Raw genomic sequence first — 21,431 nt, 5'->3', positions numbered from 1 at the left:
CAAGTACCTAGATTTAAAAAGGGGCCTTATGAGAGGCTTCTCCGTTCACCCGCCGGGGCGGGAGGGTCCTGGAAGCTGACGCTTGGGCTTCGGTCAGATCGCAGGGAGAGGACTGGCGACGTGAACACAGCCGGGAGGGGTTAGTGCACCACAGCTAGTCGGGAGGGAGCCCGGGAAAAAGTCTGGAGCTGCCGAAGAGGCAAGAGACTTTTTCTTCCCTCGGTTTACTGGTGCGCGAGGAGAGGGGGTTAAGAGCGCTACTTAAATGAGCTCCAAAGATGAGGGCAAGCCGCGGGTATCAATGGAGACCCCAGAGACGGGCATGAGATGATAAGGCTGCTGCTGCTGCCACCAAGAAGCCTGTGTGTGAGCACAGGTCACTCTCCACATCTCCCCTCCCGGGAGCCTGTGCAGCCCGCCACTACCAGGGTCCCGGGATCCAGGAACCACTTCCCCAGGAGGACACACGGCGCACCTCAAGCTGCTGCAACGCCTCGCTGGCCTCTGCTGCCGCAGGCTCGCCCTGCACTTCGTGCCCCTCCCTCCCCGTGGCCTGAGTGAGTCAGAAGCCCCAAATCAGCTGCTCCTTTAACCCCGTCCTGTCTGAGTGAAGAACAGACACACTTCAGCGACCTACATGCAGAGGCGGGTCCAAATACAAAGCTGAACCCTGGGAGCTGTGCGAACAAAGAAGAGAAAGGGAAATATCTCCCAGCAGCCTAAGGAGCAGCGGATTAAATCTCCACAATCAACTTGATGAACCCTGCATCTGTGGAATGCCTGAATAGACAACGAATCACACAAAATTGAGGAGGTGGACTTTGAGAGCAAGATATATTATTTTCTCCCCTTTTCCTCTTTTTGTGAGTGTGTATGTGTATGCTTCTGTGTGAGACTTTTTCTGTATAGCTTTGCTTTCACCATTTGTCCTAGGGTTCTGTCCATCCTTTTTTGTTGGTTTGTTTTTTATTTAAATTTTTTTTCTTAATACTTACTTTTTATTTAATAACTTTATTTTATCTTTATTTTATTTTATTTTATCCTCTTTCTTTCTTTTTACTTTTTCTCCCTTTTATTCTGAGCCATGTGGATGAAAGGCTCTTGGTGCTTCAGCCAGCAGTCAGTGCTGTGCCTCTGACACAGGAGAGCCAAGTTCAGGACACTGGTTCACAAGAGACCTCCCAGCTCCACGTAGTATCAAATGGCGAACATCTCCCAGAGATTTCCATCTCAACACCAACACCCAGCTTCACTCAATGACCAGCAAGCTACAGTGCTGCATAACCTATGCAAAACAACTAGCAAGACAGGAACACAACCCCATCCATTAGCAGAGAGGATGCCTAAAATCATAATAAGGCCAAAGACACCCCAAAACACACCACCAGACGTGGACCTGCCCAACAGAAAGACAAGATCCAGCTACATCCACCAGAACACAGACACTAGTACCCTCCACCAGGAAGCCTACACAACCCACTGAACCAACTTCAGCCACTGGGGAGAGACACCAAAAACAACGGGAACTACGAACCTGCAGCCTGCAAAAAGGAGACCCCAAACACAGTAAGATTAGCAAAATGAAAAGACAGAAAAACACACAGCAGATGAAGGAGCAAGGTAAAAACCCACCAGACCTAACAAATGAAGAGGAAATAGGCAGTCTACCTGAAAAAGAATTCAGAATAATGATAGTAAAGATGATCTAAAATTTTGGAAAGAGAATAGACAAAATGCAAGAAACATTTAAAAAGGACCTAGAAGAACTAAAGAGGAAACAAGCAACGATGAAAAACACAATAAATGAAATTAAAAATACTCTAGAAGGGATCGATAGCAGAATAACTGAGGCAGAAGAACGTCTAAGTGACCTGGAAGATAAAATAGTGGAAATAACTAGTGCAGAGCAGAATAAAGAAAAAAGAATGAAAAGAACTGAGGACACTCTCAGAGACCTCTGGGACAACATTAAACACACCAACATTCGAATTATAGGGGTCCCAGAAGAAGGAGAGAAAAAGAAACGGACTGAGAAAATATTTCAAGAGATTATAGTTGAAAACTTCCCTAATACGGAAAAGGAAATAGTTAATCACGTCCAGGAAGCACAGAGAGTCCCATACAGGATAAATCCAAGGAGAAACATGCCAAGACACATATGAATCAAACTACCAAAAATTAAATACAAAGACAACTTATTAAAAGCAGCAAGGGAAAAACAACAAATAACACACAAGGGAATCCCCATAACATTAACAGCTTATCTTTCAGCAGAAACTCTGCAAGCTAGAAGGGAGTGGCAGGACATATTTAAAGTGATGAAGGAGAAAAACCTAAAACCAACATTACTCTACCCAGCAAGGATCTCATTCAGATTTGATGGAGAAATTAAAAGCTTTACAGACAAGCAAAAGCTGAGAGAGTTCAGCACCAACAAACCAGCTTTACAACAAATGCTAAAAGAACTTCTCTAGTCAAGAAACACAAGAGAACGAAAAGACCTACAATAACAAACTCCAAACAATTAAGAAAATGGGAATAGGAACATACATATGGATAATTACCTTCAATGTAAATGGATTAAATGCTCCCACCAAAAGACACTGACTGGCTGAATGGATATAAAAACAAGAACCATATATATGCTGTCTACAGGAGACCCACTTAAGATCTAGAGACACATACAGACTGAAAGTGAGGGGATGGAAAAAGATATCCCATGCAAATGGAAAGCAAAAGAAAGCTGGAGTAGCAATTCTCATATCAGACAAAATAGACTTTAAAATAAAGACTATTACCAGACACAGAGAAGGACATTACATAATAATCAAGGGATTGATCCAAGAAGAAGATATAACAATTGTAAATATTTATGCACCCAACATAGGAGCACCTCAATACATAAGGCATATACTAACAGCCATAAAAGGGGAAATCAACAGTAACACAATCATAGTTGGGGACTTTAACACCCCACTTTCACCAATGGATAGATCCTCCAAAATGAAAATAAAGAAGGAAACACAAGCTTTAAATGATACATTAAACAAGATGGACTTAATTGATATTTATAGAACATTCCATCCAAAAACAACAGAATACACATTTTTCTCAAGTGCTCATGGAACATTCCCCAGGATAGATCATATCTTGGGTCACAAATCAAGCCTTGGTAAATTTAAGAAAACTGAAATCGAATCAAGTATCTTTTCTGACAACAACCCTATGAAACTAGATATCAATTACAGGAAAAGGTATGTAAAAAATACAAACACATGAAGGCTAAACAATACACTACTTAATAACGAAGTGATCACTGAAGAAATCAAAGAGGAAATCAAAAAATACCTAGAAACAAATGACAATGGAGGCACAATGACCCAAAACCTATGGGATGCAGCAAAAGTAGTTGTAAGAGGGAAGTTTATAGCAATACAATCCTGCCTTAAGAAACAGGAAACATCTCGAATAAACAAACTAACCTTGCACCTAAAGCAATTAGAGAAGGAAGAACCAAAAAACCCCAAGGTTAGCAGAAGGAAAGAAATCATAAAGATCAGATCAGAAATAAATGAAAAAGAAATGAAGGAAACAATAGCAAAGATCAATAAAACTAAAAGCTGGTTCTTTGAGAAGATAAATAAAATTGATAAACCATTAGCCAGACTCATTAAGAAAAAAAGGGAGAAGACTCAAATCAATAGAATTAGGAATGAAAAAGGAGAAGTAACAATTGACACTGCAGAAATACAAAAGATCATGAGAGATTCCTACAAGCAACTCTATGCCAATAAAATGGACAACCTGGAAGAAATGGACAAATTCTTAGAAATGCATAACCTGCCAAGACTGAACCAGGAAGAAACAGAAAATATGAACAGACCAATCACAAGCACTGAAATTGAAACTGTGATTAAAAATCTTCCAACAAACAGAAGCCCAGGACCAGATGGCTTCACAGGCGAATTCTATCAAACATTTAGAGAAGAGCTAACACCTATCCTTCTCAAACTCTTCCAAAATATAGCAGAGGGAGGAACACTCCCAAACTTATTCTACGAGGCCACCATCACCCTGATACCAAAACCAGACAAAGATGTCACAAAGAAAGGAAACTACAGGCCAATATCACTGATAAACATAGATGCAAAAATCCTCAACAAAATACTAGCAAACAGAATCCAACAGCACATTAAAAGGATCATACACCATGATCAAGTGGGGTTTATTCCAGGAATGCAAGGATTCTTCAATATACACAAATCAATCAACGTGATACACCATATTAACAAATTGAAGGAGAAAAAACATATGATCATCTCCAATAGATGCAGAGAAAGCTTTCGACAAAATTCAACACCCATTTATGATAAAAAGCCTGCAGAAAGTAGGCATAGAGGGAACTTTCCTCAACATAATAAAGGCCATATATGACAAACCCATAGCCAACATCATCCTCAATGGTGAAAAACTGAAACCATTTCCACTAAGATCAGGAACAAGACAAGGTTGCCCACTCTCACCATTCTTATTCAACCTAGTTTTGGACGTTCTAGCCACAGCAATCAGTGAAGAAAAGTAAATATAAGGAATCCAAATCGGAAAAGAAGAAGTAAAGCTGTCACTGTTTGCAGATGACATCATACTATACATAGAGAATCCTAAAGATGCTACCAGAAAACTACTAGAGCTAATCAATGAATTTGGTAAAGTAGCAGGATACAAAATTAATGCACAGAAATCTCTGGCATTCTTATACACTAATGATGAAAAATCTGAAAGTGAAATTAAGAAAACACTCCCATTTACCACTGCAACAAAAGGAATAAAATATCTAGGAATAAACCTACCTAAGGAGACAAAAGACCTGTATGTAGAAAATTATAAGACACTGATGAAAGAAATTAAAGATGATACAAATAGATGGAGAGATATACCATGCTCTTGGATTAGAAGAATCAACATTGTGAAAATTACTACTACCTAAAGCAATCTACAGATTCAATGCAATCCCTATAAAACTACCAATGGCAATTTTCACAGAAATAGAACAAGAATTTTCACAATTTCTATGGAAACACAAAAGACCCCAAATAGCCAAAGCCATCTTGAGTAAGGAAAATGGAGCTGGAGGAATCAGGCTCACTGACTTCAGACTATACTACAAAGCTACAGTCATCAAGACAGTATGGTAATAGCACAAAAACAGAAATACAGATCAATGGAACAGGATAGAAAGCCCAGAGATAAACCCACGCACATATGGTCACCTTATCTTTGATAAAGGAGGCAGGAATGTACATTGGAGAAAGGACAGCCTCTTCAATAAGTGGTGCTGGGAAAACTGTACAGGTACATGTAAAAGTATGAAATTAGAACACTCCCTAACACCATACACAAAAATAAGCTCAAAATGGATTAAAGACCTAAATGTTAGGCCAGAAACTATCAAGCTCTTAGAGGAAAACATAGGCAGAACACTCTATGACATCAATCACAGCAAGATACTTTTTGACCCACCTCCTAGAGAAATGGAAATTAAAACAAAAATAGACAAATGGGACCTAATGAAGCTTTAAAGCTTTTGCACAGCAATGGAAACCATAAACAAGACCAAAGACAACCCTCAGAATGGGTGAAAATATTTGCAAATGAAGCAACTGACAAAGGATTAATCTCCACAATTTACAAGCAGCTCATGCAGCTCAATAACATAAAAACAAACAACCCAATCCAAAAATGGGGAGAAGACCTAAAAAGACATTTCTCCAAAGAAGATAAACAGATTGACAACAAACACATGAAAGAATGCTCAACATCATTATCATTAGAGAAATGCAAATCAAAATTACAATGAGGGGCTTCCTTGGTGGCGCAGTGGTTGAGAATCCGCCCGCTGATGCAGGGGACACGGGTTCGTGCCCCAGTCTGGGAACATCCCACATGCCACAGAGCAGCTGGGCCCGTGAGCCACAGCCACTGAGCCTGTGCATCTGGAGCCTGTGCTCTGCAATGGGAGAAGCCACAACAGTGAGAGGCCCGCGTACAACCAACAAACAAAACAAAACAAAACAAAACAAAACAAAAACTACAATGAGATATCATCTCACACCAGTCAGAATGGCCATCATCAAAAAATCTACAAAAAATAATTGCTGGAGAGGGTTTGGAGAAAAGGGAACACTCTTGTACTGCTGATGGGAATGTGAATTGGTACAGCCACTATGGAGAACAGTATGGAGGTTCCTTGAAAAACTACAAACAGAACTACCATATGACCCAGCAATCCCACTACTGGGCATATACCCTGAGAAAACCATAATTCAAAAAGAGTCATGTACCAAAATGTTCATTGCAGCTCTATTTACAATAGCCAGGACATGGAAGTAACCTAAGTGTCCATCAACAGGTGAATGGATAAAGAAGATGTGGCACATATATACAATGGAATATTACTCAGCCATAAAAAGAAACGAAATTGAGTTATTTGTAGTAAAGTGGATGGACCTAGAGTCTGTCATACAGAGTGAAGTATGTCAGAACGAGAAAGACAAATACCATATGCTAACACATATACATGGAATCTAAGATAAAAAATGTCATGAAGAACCTAGGAGTAAGCCAGCAATAAAGACACAGACCTACTCGAGTATTGACTTGAGGATATGGGGATGGAGAAGCATAAGCTGTGACAAAGTGAGAGAGTGGCATGGACATATATACACTACCAAAGGTAAAAGAGATAGTTAGTGGGAAGCAGCTGCATAGCACAGGGAGATCAGCTTGGTGCTTTGTGACCACCTAGAGCGGTGGGATAGGGAGGGTGGGAGGGAGAGAGACACAAGAGGGAAGAGATATGGGAACATATGTATAACTGATTCACTTTGTTATAAAGCAGAAACTAGCACACCATTGTAAAGCAATTATACTCCAATAAAGTTGTTAAAAAAATGGGTCTTACACCTTAACAGACACCTCGCTGAAGAGGATATACAGATGGCAAATAAGCATATGAAAAGAATCCCCACACCATATGTCATCAGGGAATTGCAAATTAAATAACAGGGAGATATCACTATACACCTATTAAAATGCCCTAAATCCAGAACATTGACAACACTAAATAGTGGCAAAGATGTTGAGGAGCAGAACTCTCATTCATTGCTAGTAGAAATATAAACTCATACAGCCACTTTGAAAGACAGCTTGGTGGTTTCTTACAAAACTAAACATATTTTTTGAATATAATCCAGCAATCACATTCCTTGGTATTTACCTACAGGAAGTGAAAATTTATGTCTACATGAAAATGTGCACACAAGTATGTATAGTAGCTTTATTCACAATTGCCAAAACTTTTGAAAACAAACAAGATGTCCTTCAGTAGGTAAATGGATAAATAAACTGTGGTATATCTAGACAATGGAATATTACTCAGTGCTAAAAAGAAATGAGCTATTAAGCCATCAAAAGATATAGAAGAACCTTAAATGCTTATTACTCAAAGAACACAAACTGAAAAGGCTATATACTGTATCATTCCAACTATATAACATTCTGGAAAAGGCAAAACTGTAGAAACAGTAAAAAAGATCAGTGGTATCCAGGGACTGTGGGGCGAGTGGTGGTACTGAGTACACAGGATTTTTTTAAGGCAGTGGAAATATTCTGTATGATACTACAATGACTGACATAAGTCATTATACATTTGCCCAAATCCACAGAATGTACAGCATCAAGAGTGAACACTAAGATAAACTATGAACTTTGGGTAATTACGATGTGTTGATACAGATTCATCAGTTGTAATAAAAGTATCACTCTGGTGGAGTATGTTGAAAATGGGGGAGACTATGTATGTATAGAGGCAGGAGGTACATGGGAAATCTCTGTACCTTTCTCTTGAATTGTCTATGAACCTACAAACTGCTCCACACACACAAAAAAAATTATGTCTTAAAAAAACCCACAGAATGGAAGGAAATATTTGCAAATCAGGCATCTAATAAGGTTCTAATATCTTGAATATATAAAGAGCTCTTACAATTCAACAACATATTGACAGCCCAATTAAAAAGTGGACAAAAGACTTGAATAGACATTTTCCAAAGAAGTTATACAAATGGCCAGCAAGCAAATAAAAAAATGTTCAACAGCATTATTAGAGAAATTAAAAACAAAATCACAAGGAGATACCAATTCACACGCACTAGGCTGGTCATAAGCAAAAAAACAAAGTTGAACAAGTGTTGATAAGGATGTGGAGGAAGTGGAAACTTTGTACATTGCCTGCGGGACTGTAAAATGGTACAGCCACTCTGGAAAGCTTGGCACTTTCTCAAAAATTTAAACACAGAATTACCATATGACCTAGCAATTCCACTCCTAGGTACATGCCCCAAAAGAACTGAAAACAAGTGTTCTAAATTTATCTAAAATGACTGATATTTGCATACCTCTGTGATTATACTAAATATGCCATTGAATTGTTCACTTTACATTTGTAAATTGTATGTTATATGAATAATGTCTCAATATAGCTGTAATGTGCGTGCATGCACATGCACACACACACACTCTCTCACATACATATGGAATGAAGTACTAATATGTGCTACTACATGAACGAACCTTAAAACATTATGCTACACAAAAAAAACATTATGCTAAGTAAAAGGAGCCAGTCACAAAGGAGCACATATTATATGATTCTATTTATATGAAATGTCCAGAATAGGCAAACAGAGATGAAATATACATTAGTGGTTGCCCAGGGCTTGAGGGAATAGGGGATTGGGGTGCTTATAGCTAAAGGTTATAGGGTTTCTTTTGAGGTGACAAAAATATTCTAAAATTGACTGTGGTGATGGTTCCAGAACTCTGTGAGTATACTAAAAACCACTGAATTGTATACTTTAAGTGTGAATTATAGTTCAATAAAGCTGTTTTTTCTTTAAAAAAAATTAGGGCTTCCCTAGTGGCGCAGTGGTTGAGAGTCTGCCTGCCGATGCAGGGGACATGGGTTCGTGCCCCGGTCCAGGAAGATCCCACATGCTGCGGAGTGGCTGGACCCGTAAGCCATGGCCGCTGAGCCTGCGAGTCCAGAGACTGTCCTCCGCAACGGGAGAGGCTGCAACAGTGAGAGGCCCACGTACCGCAAAAAATAAAAAAATAAAAAAATTAAAACATATCACTAGAAGACAAGGGGATTACAACTTGAGTTGAACTAATAAATTAAGGGAATCAACTATGGAAGCTCACTCACAGATGGAACCCTTGTGCCCCTGGATTCACCTCTCTAGTCAATTAGAGGACAGGGGTGGCGGTTCATATCCAGAACTCTGTGATCCACATGGGTACCACAGGATTTTACTAGCTGAATATGCAAGATCTGTGTCTTCCATGGTTTACTGTGCTCTTGTTGGTAGAGAATGGCAACGTGAGTTTCTACAGGTTGAGCCCACCTTTGCCACTGTAGTTCAGTGACTACCACCAGCACTTCCCTCACAGACACCCTAGTTGCTTTATATTTCCACTTGTCATTGATAATTTGTTGAGGATACTAACAGTGCTGCTTCTCTTCTATGTCCCTGCTTCCAGGAAGCTAGATTCTTCTGCAGGAAAGGTTCCACATTTCGGTGGACATGCAAAATGCCTCCAGTGTCCTGGTGTAACATTTGGCAGGCAATGAACCAGCCTTCTTCAGAGCTAAGGACCAGCCCAAGAAAGACCCTGTCAGCAATGTGCAACAGTTTCAGCTACAAGAGGTGTAAAGAAAATGAAATGAGGAACAACAGCAGTATTTTCAAATAGGACACAGCCATAGCACAGCAAGAGGGAAAATAACTATGAAGATTTTCCAAGTTCTCTTTTCCACTCGTGTATTTTGAAAAGACGAAAAACAAAAAAACAAATGCTTCTCCACTTTATTTTGTAGGAAATAAGGAAGACTCATTTTTCATGAGTTTTCACTCCAACTTAACATTTCTCCCATCATTTTCCTCTCCAATTTCTTTTAGAGCAGGCAATCCACATCTTTAAAGAGCATTAAAAATCTGAAGTCCCATAGTTTTATTTCAATCATCTTATTATCTTTCCGTACTAGTTCCAGACCTTGTCTGCTTACCAATCTCCTCCTTTACCCAATTACATGCAACTAATTATCTACATGTATCACTCAAATTCTATGAGTGAAATCATTCAATATAAGAACAGTACTTTGTATAGTGAGATGATAAAGGTAAACAACACAATTGGTCTTACTTTGGATATTTTGTGAAAGTCACTGCCTGGTAGTATATGTGGAAAGTCACTCAAAAGATATATTTCCCCTGCACTCACCTTCCCGTTATCCTCAAAGTATATTTGGCACCGATCTGCTACTCCATTTATCTCTAGATTTTTTTTCTCAGAGCAGGTACAGCATGAGGATTCCAATCACAGGCATGGATGAAGGCAGCATCAGCATAAACTAGGAATGGTAATGTAAAACAGTCAATCCCTACAGGAAGATTAGACACTGGTTGAGATTATGGGTCCCAAGTGTCCAACCATAAATATAGGTTCCAAGCTCTAAGACTCAGAAATAGCAATCTCCTTGAAGGAACACCCAGCTGTGGACTGAGTTGGGAGTTAATTTCCTATAATCACAGCCAAGGGACTTAAGAAGGCAGAGACACTGACTACCTCAGATGTAAGAAGCCCCCTTATTCAAATTTGTCAATGACTATACTCTAGACCTATCTTTATCTTCCTCCTCATTATCAATAAGCAGATACTTAGTACTATATTGACTGGGGTACTTACATACATGTTCTTTAGGGAGAAGACAACATTAATACAAATATTTAGAAGACACATAGAAACACAACCGAACGTTGAATACTTTGAGTATTTATACCATACACATACCAAAGGCCAGTGCATTCTAGGTAATAACTGAACAGTAATGTTCAAAAGACAGTAGATAGGGAGGTATCAGCACTCTTTACATTACTCTGGGCAGAGCTTAAAAAGTTATTTGAATGACAGTCTAGTGAAGGAAATTATGAGAAAACATGTCAGGCATGGGAGTCATGGGAGAAGGTTCACGGGTATAAAAAATGTGGCAATCTAATAGGGGGTGCTGACGTTCAGGAGGAGGACTTTAGACTTCATCCACAGTGAAACAGGAAGAGCCTTTAGGAAGAGAATCACATGATCAAAAGGAAGACAATTTCTTCTTACATTTTAAAGAGCTCACCTGACAAGGGGGCATTAAATTTGCCAGGAAGGTGATAAAGAATTTTTATTCTATTAACCAAAACAGATTTGGAGTTCACTGCACTTTAGTATGAATATACCATATTTGAACAACACAATTTTCTCATGGCCTTGAAGAAAAACACTGATTCAAGAGTTTCCCCAAAAAAAGAGTTTCAAGAGTGGACTGGATCTGAATAGGGGTCTGGGGAATAGGCTGCTACTTCAAGCCCATGGTCCCTAGAATCATCACCTGCATAGAGACCCCCCCCACACCAGTGCTTCTCCAGTACAGGGCAATGACATCACTCACAGCTTCTCGGTGATATCTCAAATGAGAAGATGCACTGGGTCCCACCAAAATCATTCCTAGGGAAAGAAATATAACAAGAAGGAAGTTGAATAACAAAGGCATCAAATTTAAAAAGTGAGAGCTCACAGTTGTTCATGACATTACAGTACCTAGTTCAGACAAGAACTGAAACTAAGAATAATAGCTAAGATGTGAATGCTTACCATGTGCAAGGCACTGTGGAAAAGCTTGTGTTCTAAATCACTTAATCATCAGGACTTTCCTGAGGGTCCAGTGGTTAAGATTCTGTGCTTCCACTGCAGGGGGCTCAGGTTCGATCCCTGGTCGGGGAACTAAAATTCCACATGCCGCAGAGTGTGCTAAGTACATAAATACATAAATAAATAAATCACTTCATCATCATCCCCAAAACCTCATGAGATTATTATATCCACATTACAGATGAGGAAACTGAGGTTCACAGACACACATTTAGAAAGTGACAGAGCTGGCATCTGAACCCAAGGTATCTTAGTCTGTGCTCTTAAATTGCCTCCAAATGGATAGTAAACTATCATTCAAGAGAATTGGATTATGACCCTTCCAGATTTCTCTTTCTTTTGCTCCTGTTAACCACCTCCTACACACACATACCCCTCCAAATGGGTTTCCACTGGTTCTATTACAGTCATCTAGATCTTTCATATTCTGGAAGACATTCTGATTTACTAAAAGGAACCAGGTCTCCTTGGAGAAATGGCTGGTTCTCCCATGGCTGTGGCAGGGAATATACAAAATGAGCAACTTGTAGTGCCAGAAAGTAAGGAAGTACTCAAAGAACAAAACAATGGGGACATGCCAGAGGGATATAGGGTCCAATGTGAAAGAGTTTCTAATGAACAAAGCTGGAACAATTTGAGAAACAAAATAAATAATTCTTCCTTATAGAAGAATGCTAAATAATTTATGTAGATTCTCACCCTCCAGGAAGTGGAGCTTAATCTTCCCCAACCCTTTTTGAAAGTGGGCTGGACTTAGTGACTAACTTCCGAATAGAGTATAGAAAGTGGGGAAAATAACTTTATGGAGGAAAAAGCTGGCAAAGGCTGGTCAGTTCATCAAAGCCTTGATATATGATAAGAATAGTATTTTACCTTTGTGGTCTTCCTCCCAAACACCCATAACCCCATTCTCATCATGAGGAAAAAAAATCAGACAAATCCCAATTGAGGCACAGTCTACAAAATACCTAAATAGTACTCCTCAATACTGTCAAGGTCATCAAAACAAAGAAATTCTGAGAAACTGTCACAATCAACAGGAACCAAAGGAGACATGAGAACAATCTAATGTGGTGTCCTGGATTGGATCCTAGAACAGGAAAATACATTAAGTAAAAACTAAGGAGATCCGAAAAAAGTATGGACTTTAGTTCATCTGATCGTAGCAAATGTACCATACTAATGTAACATGTTGATGAAAGGGGTAACTGTGTGCAGGGCAGGGAGTGGGTGGATATAGGAACTCTCTGTACTATTTTTGCAACTTTCTGGTAAATCTAAAACTATCCTAAAATACAAAGTTTATTTCTTAAAAAATCACAAAACCTGGAAGAAGAAATAGAATCAAAGCCCAGCTTTTGTCCTCATTAATTGTGAACATTGTATAAATCACTATCTAAACACTGGTATCTCTGTTTATAAAACAGAATACTGTTTATTTCAGTGACATCTGTAAGTTGGTAAACTAGGAAACTGCAGGCTCTCATTCTCCCACCCACATTAACAATTTTTAAAAACCAACAAGAAATTAGCAAAAAATAACTTTACAGGAGATCTGGAAAACAGTCTATAGCAACCAAGCAAAAGCTTAATCAAGAAAAAGCCACATAGGAAATGGAAGAAAATTCCACGGTATTTTTACTTACTTGTACCCCACCTCTCCTTCCCCTGTAGTGCACGGAAGCACAGTCTGGGAGATGCAGTGGCCTGGCTGTCAATTCCCTTCCTCTAACTGGAAAGAGGAAGGCGGACCTTTTTTGTAATGTTCTAATCTGTCTAGGGGCTGCCAGAGGTACTGGTCTCTTAGAGTTCAGAAAGAGGAAAGCAGTATAGCTCGGATCTCAGGCTAGGAAAAGACAGGAAATGGTGGACGCCGCTCGAGAAAGCTGCAGAGGGACTACAGTCTCGCAATATCTGGGGCAAGAGATTAGAGGCAGAGGAGCACAACAGAACATCAATGGCTCCCAGAAGAAGCAGTGGTGAGAGTCTTTCGGAAATTAAGACACTTAAAAACAGATGTGTATTTAAGGGAATTGGAAAAGCACACACAGTGGCCTAGGCAAGATGTACGCCTAGAAAAGGTCCAAGAAGACTTTTAAGCCTTCACATGAGGCTGATTCCAAGGCCCAGAGCAAGCCTTGCTAATTAGTAAATGTCTTCCCCAGCACACAGCCTACCTGCAAGGCTGTTTTTTTCAAATATCCAATTTTCAATTTAAAAAATCACAAAGCATACAAAGAAATAGGAAAATATGCCACATTCAAAGGAAGAAAATAAAGTGGCAGAAACTGTCCCTGAAAAAGCACAGGCACCAAAAGTACCAGACAAAGACTAAAACAATTATCTTAAATATGCTCAGAGAACTAAAGGAAAATACAAAGAACCAAAGGAATGAGGAAAGGAATATATTTTTTAAGTGAGAATACCAAAAAAGAAACAAAAATTATAAAAAGGACCAAAAAAGAAATTCTAGAGCTGAAAATATAGTAACTCAACTAAAATATTCACTAGAGGGCTTCAACAATAGACTGAAACAAGAAGAAACAATCAGTGAAGCTGAAGTTATCATTTGAAATTATCAAGTCTGAGGAGCAAAAAAGAATGAAGTGGACAGAGATTAAAAGACTAATGGGACATAATCAAGCAACATATGCATTATGAGAGTCCCAGAGGTTGAAAGAAAGAAAAGAAGAGCAGAGAGGTTACTTGAAGAAATAAGGGCTGAAAACTTCTCAAATTTGAGGAAAAAGATGGATTCACAATTCCAAGAATCTCAAAGAACTCTAAGTAAGATAAACTGAAAGAGGCCTATGCCAAGATACATTATAATCAAACTGTCAACAGCTATAGTGAGAATCTTGAAAGGAGCATGAAAAAGCTACTCTTATGTGTAAGGGATCCTCAATAAGATGATCAGCAAATTTCTCAGTGGAAACCTCAGAGACCAGAAGAAGTGAGGTAATATATTTATAGGGCTGAAAGAATAAATGTCAACTGAGAATTCTGTATCTGGCAAAATTGTCCTTCAGAAATGAGGGAGAAATTAAGACATTCTCTTTTCAACATCGAAAAGGAAGTTTTAGCCATAGAAATTAGGCAAGAAAATTAAATAAAAGGCATCCAAATTGGAAGGGAAGAACTAAAATTACCTGTTTGCAGATGACATGATCTCATATGGAGAACAGCCTAAATATTCCTCCCCCTGAGAAAACTCCTTAGAACTAATAAATGAACTCAACAAACTTGCAGAGTACAAAATAACAAAAGTAAACAAATGGGACCTAATTAAACTTAAAAGTTTTTGCACACAAATTAAATCATAAACAAAACAAAAAGAAAACCCTCAGAATGGGAGAAAGTATTTGCAAATGAAGCATCTGACAAGGTATTAGTCTCCAATATATACAAATAACTCATGAAGCTCAATATCAAAAAACAAACAATCCAATCAAAAAATGGGCAGAGGATCTAAACAGACATTTCCCCAAAGAAGACATACAGATGGTTAAAAAGCACATGAGGGCTTCCCTGGTGGTGCAGTGGTTGAGAATCCACCTGCCGATACAGGGGACATGGGTTCGTGCCCCGGTCCGGGAAGATCCCACATGCCACGGAGCAGCTGGGCCCGTGAGCCATGGCTGCTGAGCCTGTGCATCTGGAGCCTGTGCTCCGCAACAGGAGAGGCCACAACAGTGAGAGGCCCACGTACCACACACACACACACAAAAAAAAGCACATGAAAAGTTGCTCAACGTCACTAATTATTAGAGAAATGAAAATCAAAACTACAATGAGGTATTACTTCACACCAGTCAGAATGGCCATCATCAAAAAACCTACAAACAATAAATGCTGGAGAGGGTGTGGAGAAAAGGGAACCCTCCTACACTGTTGGTAGGAATGCAAACTAGTACATCCACTATGGAGAACGGTATAGGTTCCTTAAGAAACTAAAAACAGAGCTATCATTTGATCCAGCAATCCCACTCCTGGGCATATATCCAGAGAAAACCATAATTTGAAAAGTTACTTGCACCGCAATATTCATTGCAGCACTACTCACAACAGCCAGGACATGGAAGCAACCTAAATGTCCATCAAAAGATGAATGGATAAAGAAGATATGGTATATATATACAGTGGAATATTAGCCATAAAAAAGAACAAAATAATGCCACTTGCAGCAACATGGATGGACCTAGAGATTCTCATACTGAGTGAAGTAACTCAGACAGAGACAAATATGATATGATATTGCTTATATGTGGAATCTAAAAAAGGCCACACAATTATACTCCAATAAATACGTTAAAAATAAATTAATTAAAATTTTAATAAAAGCCTACAAATGAACTTATATACAAAACCAAAATAGAGTTACAGATGTAGAAAATAAACTTATGGTTACTGGGGCGTAAGGGGGGAGAAGAGATAAATTGGAAGATTGGGATTGACACATACACACTATATATATATATATATATATATATATATATATATATATATATAAGGTAACTAACGAGCATCTACTATACAGCACAGGGATCTCTAGTCAACACTCTGTAATGGCCTATATGGGAAATGAATCTAAAAAAGCGTGGCTATATGTATTTGTATAACAGATTCACTTTGCTGTACACCTGAAATTAACACAACATTATAAATCAATTATACCCCAATAATAATTAAAAACAAAAACAAAAAACAAAAAAACACCAAAATATTGGAATTCTAAATTTCATCAGAATTACTAAAATATATTTATATTTTCCCAAATATTAAAATCATATTGAAGGACCCACTTACAAATAATAACTCAGTTCATTTCTGAACTTAGGTAATGTTTCTGTAGTAATGTTTTTACACATTTTTAATTTAAAAATATATATGTTTAAGGTGTAAAAAAATAACATACAAAAGCCAGTTGCATTTCTATACACTAAGAATGAACAATCTGTATAGGAAATTAAGAAAACAATTTTATTTATAATAGCATCAAAAAGAGTAAGTAAAGGAACAAAATCAAAAATAAACAAGTGGGACTACATCAAACCAAAAAGCTTCTGTACAGCAAAGGAAATCATCAACAAAATGAAAAGGTAACCTACCGCATGGGAGAAAACATTTGCAGATCATATATCTGATAATGGGTTAATATCCAAAATATATAAAGAACTCATAACACTCAAAAGGGAAAAAAGCAGACAATCCGATTAAAAAATGGGCAGAGGATCTGAATGGACTTTTTTCCAAAGAAGACATACACATGGTCAACATACATGAAAAGGTGCTCAACACAATTAGTCTTCTGGGAAATGCAAATCAAAAACCACAATGAGATATCACCTCACATCTGTTGGAATGGCTATTATCAAAAAGACAAGAGATAACAAGTGTTGGTGAGGGTGTGGAGAAAAGGGAACTGTTGTGCACTGTTGATGGAAATGTAAACTGGTACAGCCACTATGAAAAACAGTATGGAGTTTCCTCAAAAAATTAAAAATAAAAATCCCCAAAGTAGAGGGTTCAAAGAGCTTCTAGGTGGATGAACACATCCACATACCAGGAGAATGATGCACCCCCAACTCTTCAGAGACAGAAGCTCCTGCACTTGGGACCCTTGAAGAACTCACCCTATGTATCTCTTCAAATGGCTGTTCAACTGTATCCTTTGTCATATCCTATAGTAAACTGATAAAAGTAACTAACTGTTCTCCCAACTTCTATGAGCCACTCTAACAAATTAACTGAACCCAAGGAGGGAGTCGTTGGAACCTCTGATTTATAGCCAATTGGTCAAAAACACAGGTGATAACTTGGGCTTGCGACTGGCATAAGTGGGGTTGGAAAGCAGTCTTGTGGGACTGAGCCCTTAACCTGTGAATTTGATGCTATCCCCAGGTAGATAGTGTCAGAACTGAGTTAAACTGGACACCCAGCTGGTGTTGCAGAGAATTGCTTGTTGTAGGGAAAATCCCCCACCACGTATTTGGTGACCAGAAATGTCAAAAGTGTTCTATGTGAAAGTAAAGGAGACACACAGGAGAGGAGAACAGTAGGTTTTTCCAATATAGTACAGAAATGCAAATCAAAACCACAATGTAATACCACTTCATACTTTTTAGGGTGGTTATTATCAAAAAAAAACAAACAAACCAGAAAATAACAAATGTTGGTGTGGATGAAATGGGAACCACTGTGCATTCCTGGTGGGAATGTAAAATGGTGCAGCCACTGTGGAAAACAGTATGATGGTTTCTCAAAAAATTAAACATAGAATTACCACACAATCTAGCAATTACACTTCTGAGTATATATCCAAAAGAATTAAAAGCAGGGACTCAAACAGATATTTGTACACCCATGTTCATAGCAGCATTATTCACAATAGTCAAAAGGTGGAAGCAACCCAAGTTTTCATCAATGCATGAATGGATAAACAAAATGTGGTATATACACACAATGGAATATTATTCAGCCTTAAAAAGGAAGGAAATTCTGATACATGCTACAACATAAATGAACCTTGAAGACATTATGCTAAGTGAAATAAACAAATCACAAAAAGAAAAACAGTGTTACGATTCCACTTATATGAGGTATGTAGCATAGTCAAATTCATAGAGACAAAATAGAATGGTGGCTGCCAGGGGCTGTGGGGAGGAGAGAATGGGGAATTAGTGTCTGATGGGTATGTAGTTTCAGTTTGTGAAAATACGAAAGTTCTGGAGATGGATAGTGATTAAAGTTGCACAATTTGAATATTCTTAATGCCACCAAACTATGCACTTAAAAATGGTTAAAACTGTAAATTTTGTTATGTATATTTTACCACAATAAAAAAGATAGCATTATGGGCTTCCCTGGTGGCGCAGTGGTTGGGAGTCCGCCTGCCGATGTAGGGGACGCGGGTTCGTGCCCCAGTCCGGGAGGATCCCACGTGCCGCGGAGCGGCTGGGCCCGTGAGCCATGGCCGCTGAGCCTGCGCGTCCGGAGCCTGTGCCCCGCAATGGGAGAGGCCACAGCAGTGAGAGGCCCACGTATCAAAAAAAAAAAAAAAAAAAAAAAAGATAGTATACTAAAACCATCTCCCAGGTTTTGTGAGAATCAAGTGAGATTTATGTAAAATAGCTTTATAATCTATACGGCCCTTCACAGATATTAGCTCTTTTTAATCAACACCCTGTTTACCCCAGCCTGATGCCATTATCCACATGCTCAACCGAGCCATGCTCACCTAGCAGCATACTGTTGGAGTTTAAGTGTTATCCAGTGATATCAACCTTCATCTTGCTAGGCTCTGAATTCCACGTGCCAAGGCAATGGTCTCCCAGAGTTCTGGTTCTGAAACAGAACAAGCCCCCAAATAGACAAAAGTTTCAGACAAGACTGGTGGTTCCTAGAGAAAAACTCAAAAGACTTCCTCCTCTCACTCAGTTTTCCCCAATGCTTGGTTTGGAAACAGTCCTCATTCAGCAACAAGAGGTCAGCATGCCACTGCCAAGAACAAAGGAAATCCTCCAATTCAACTGACCACCCAACTTCCTGGCCTGCTACCAAGCAACATATTTAATGAGGCAGCCTTTGAGCAGGTGAACAACCCTAAACCTCCTTTGAAGGAACAGGATTCTGGGAAAGGAATACAGGAAATATATTCACTGAGAATGAATTGAGAACAGAAGTAGTTACATAAGAAATAAAAAATGAAAATGCTAAAGCTGAAAGACCAGAATAACCAGCATTGATGGGTTAGACAATTATCTGTAGAGTAGCCTCAAAGCTGAACCCTCAAACATTCACAGAAAGTATAAATATTGGTGCAGAACCAGTGTGATAATGCAGTAGTGCAAAACCTAGGAATGATATTTCTTTCTGGAAAGCTAGCCAATTGGTACCTATAGCCAGATACTGACCAGGATCTGTCAACATTCACGTGCTCTCTGAGGGCCCCAAGTTACCTTATGTCTTGCAGGCACCACTGAGGATTCCTCCTAACTTGGGTAATGCTACAGTTCTATTTGGAATCTTTTTTTGTGAAATGTTATCTATCCATAGGTTTTTGCCTTTCAAAGGGAGATTTCATTCCATGACTGTCTGAGGAAATTTAAATGTGGACCAAACATAAACAGCACTTACTCCAGCCTTGGAAGTATGACCTTTCATGGCCAGGAGAAATAACCCAAGTCTCTGTGCCCTCACAATCTTGAAGGTCTTTGCTTGCTTCACTGGTACCTTATCCAATATTCTTAGTGCCATTAACAAAGTTGGAGAAGAACTCAGGACTTTACCACAAAACTTTCTGCCAATGCCCCACAAATCTTGCCTGTGGTTTCCCAAATTCTTTGATTCTCCACTACATATCCTTTCTCTTCTGCTCAAAGCCCCCAAATAACACTTAGTCCCATTTGTGTAGAAATGTATCTTTCCTAGTTTTTCCCCTACCTCTTCATACAGCACCTATTTCCTTGTGTTAACTGAGGTCCAGTCATAATACTTACAACAGCATCAGACAACACCTTCTGTCTTCATTCTGCTACAATCTGGAGGCAAAAGAAATGTGTCACTCTGAGACCGTAGCAATGAAGGGAAAAGACTGTCATGGACAACAGCAATGAGGCATGGGGCCACAGGCACATGGTCTATAACTGAAACACAAATATAAAAAACCAAAAGCTTAGGAAATACCCCTTGTACACATGTCTTCTTTTATAACCAGTAGGGGTGGCTGATTAAGTGACAGTACCAACACTCCATTCTCCACAAATGGCTGATGGCAGAACAAGCCCTGGCTAAGCGCCTCAACCTATTCTTCGGTGGTTCATGATTATGAGACAGTGATCCACCATCACCAGGCCCTATGCTCTAAGTTCTCTTCCAAAAACGGTTTTTAAAAAAAGTTACGCCATTAAAAATTCTGAGTTATACTGGTAGGCAGTAGATACAGCACTTAAACATGCAGCCTCTGGAGCCAAAGCAACCCGAGCTAAAATCCTATCTTAGCTGCTTCCCGCATACAACCGGTCAAAGATATTTTCCGTTCCGAGGTTTTCTGATACCCTGCCGGCCAACATCCTCCGCCGCCAGGCCCCCTCACCACCACAAAACACTTGGAGCCCAGAGGCTGCAAGAGAGCAGGTAGGGGTCTCTTCTGCGTTTACCTCCCCATCTCCTCAGCTATGTAGGCGCCTTGACGTTGAGCGCCCCTCATTCTCTAGGCTGCCGCGACTGTCTTTCCTCATGTCGCCCCGAAGGTTCACAGCTTTTGCAAAAGAATAAAACACACGCCGCTGGGGCGGGGCCAAGCGTTTCCCTCCCGTAACAGGGCGGAACTAAAATGAAAATGCCACGGTTTATCATATGACTTCCCTGTTACCATGGTAAAGCCGCCGCCGCCTCATTATTGTGGTCGACAATTACTTGCGTTAGCCTAAGAAAAAATGAGTAATAAGGAATTCTACATACTAAAAGCCTTCAAATCAGCCGAGCTCCAGCTCAGAACCAAGTTATTCTCAGGCAGGAGCCCAGCCCGGGGGAAGCTGGGAGAGTAGCACTCGTGGACGTAACGCGTGCCGGCTGCCGACGGAATAACGCCGGGGGAGGGACCCTGCGTCCCTCTG

The 21,431-nt window shown here is 39.4% G+C and overlaps 1 protein-coding gene across 5 annotated transcripts in view; it reads right to left on the bottom strand.

The window, feature by feature from the left end:
* Window positions 1–21,370, bottom strand: part of SYTL4 (synaptotagmin like 4) — a 169,523-nt gene extending 148,153 nt beyond the window's left edge. For 3 of the 5 annotated variants that reach the window (XR_010838691.1, XM_067023650.1, XM_067023654.1), the window contains exons 1-6: window positions 20,973–21,124; window positions 20,313–20,354; window positions 19,052–19,158; window positions 11,758–11,913; window positions 11,555–11,610; window positions 10,342–10,471 (exon numbers count right to left, since the gene is read on the bottom strand). The gene's annotated coding sequence lies outside the window, so the exon portion shown is untranslated. Of the gene's footprint in view, window positions 1–10,341; window positions 10,472–11,554; window positions 11,611–11,757; window positions 11,914–19,051; window positions 19,159–20,312; window positions 20,460–20,972 lie in introns of all 5 variants that reach the window. The other 2 variants (XM_067023651.1, XM_067023653.1) reach the window with 2 other exon arrangements.
* Window positions 21,371–21,431: the final 61 nt, after the last annotated feature.

The sequence above is a fragment of the Kogia breviceps genome, chromosome X (genome assembly GCF_026419965.1).
Source record: "Kogia breviceps isolate mKogBre1 chromosome X, mKogBre1 haplotype 1, whole genome shotgun sequence".
In the NCBI taxonomy this organism is placed as follows: domain Eukaryota; kingdom Metazoa; phylum Chordata; class Mammalia; order Artiodactyla; family Physeteridae; genus Kogia; species Kogia breviceps.
Note: the sequence above shows the minus strand (reverse complement) of the source record. Positions and strands in the feature narration are given on the sequence as shown.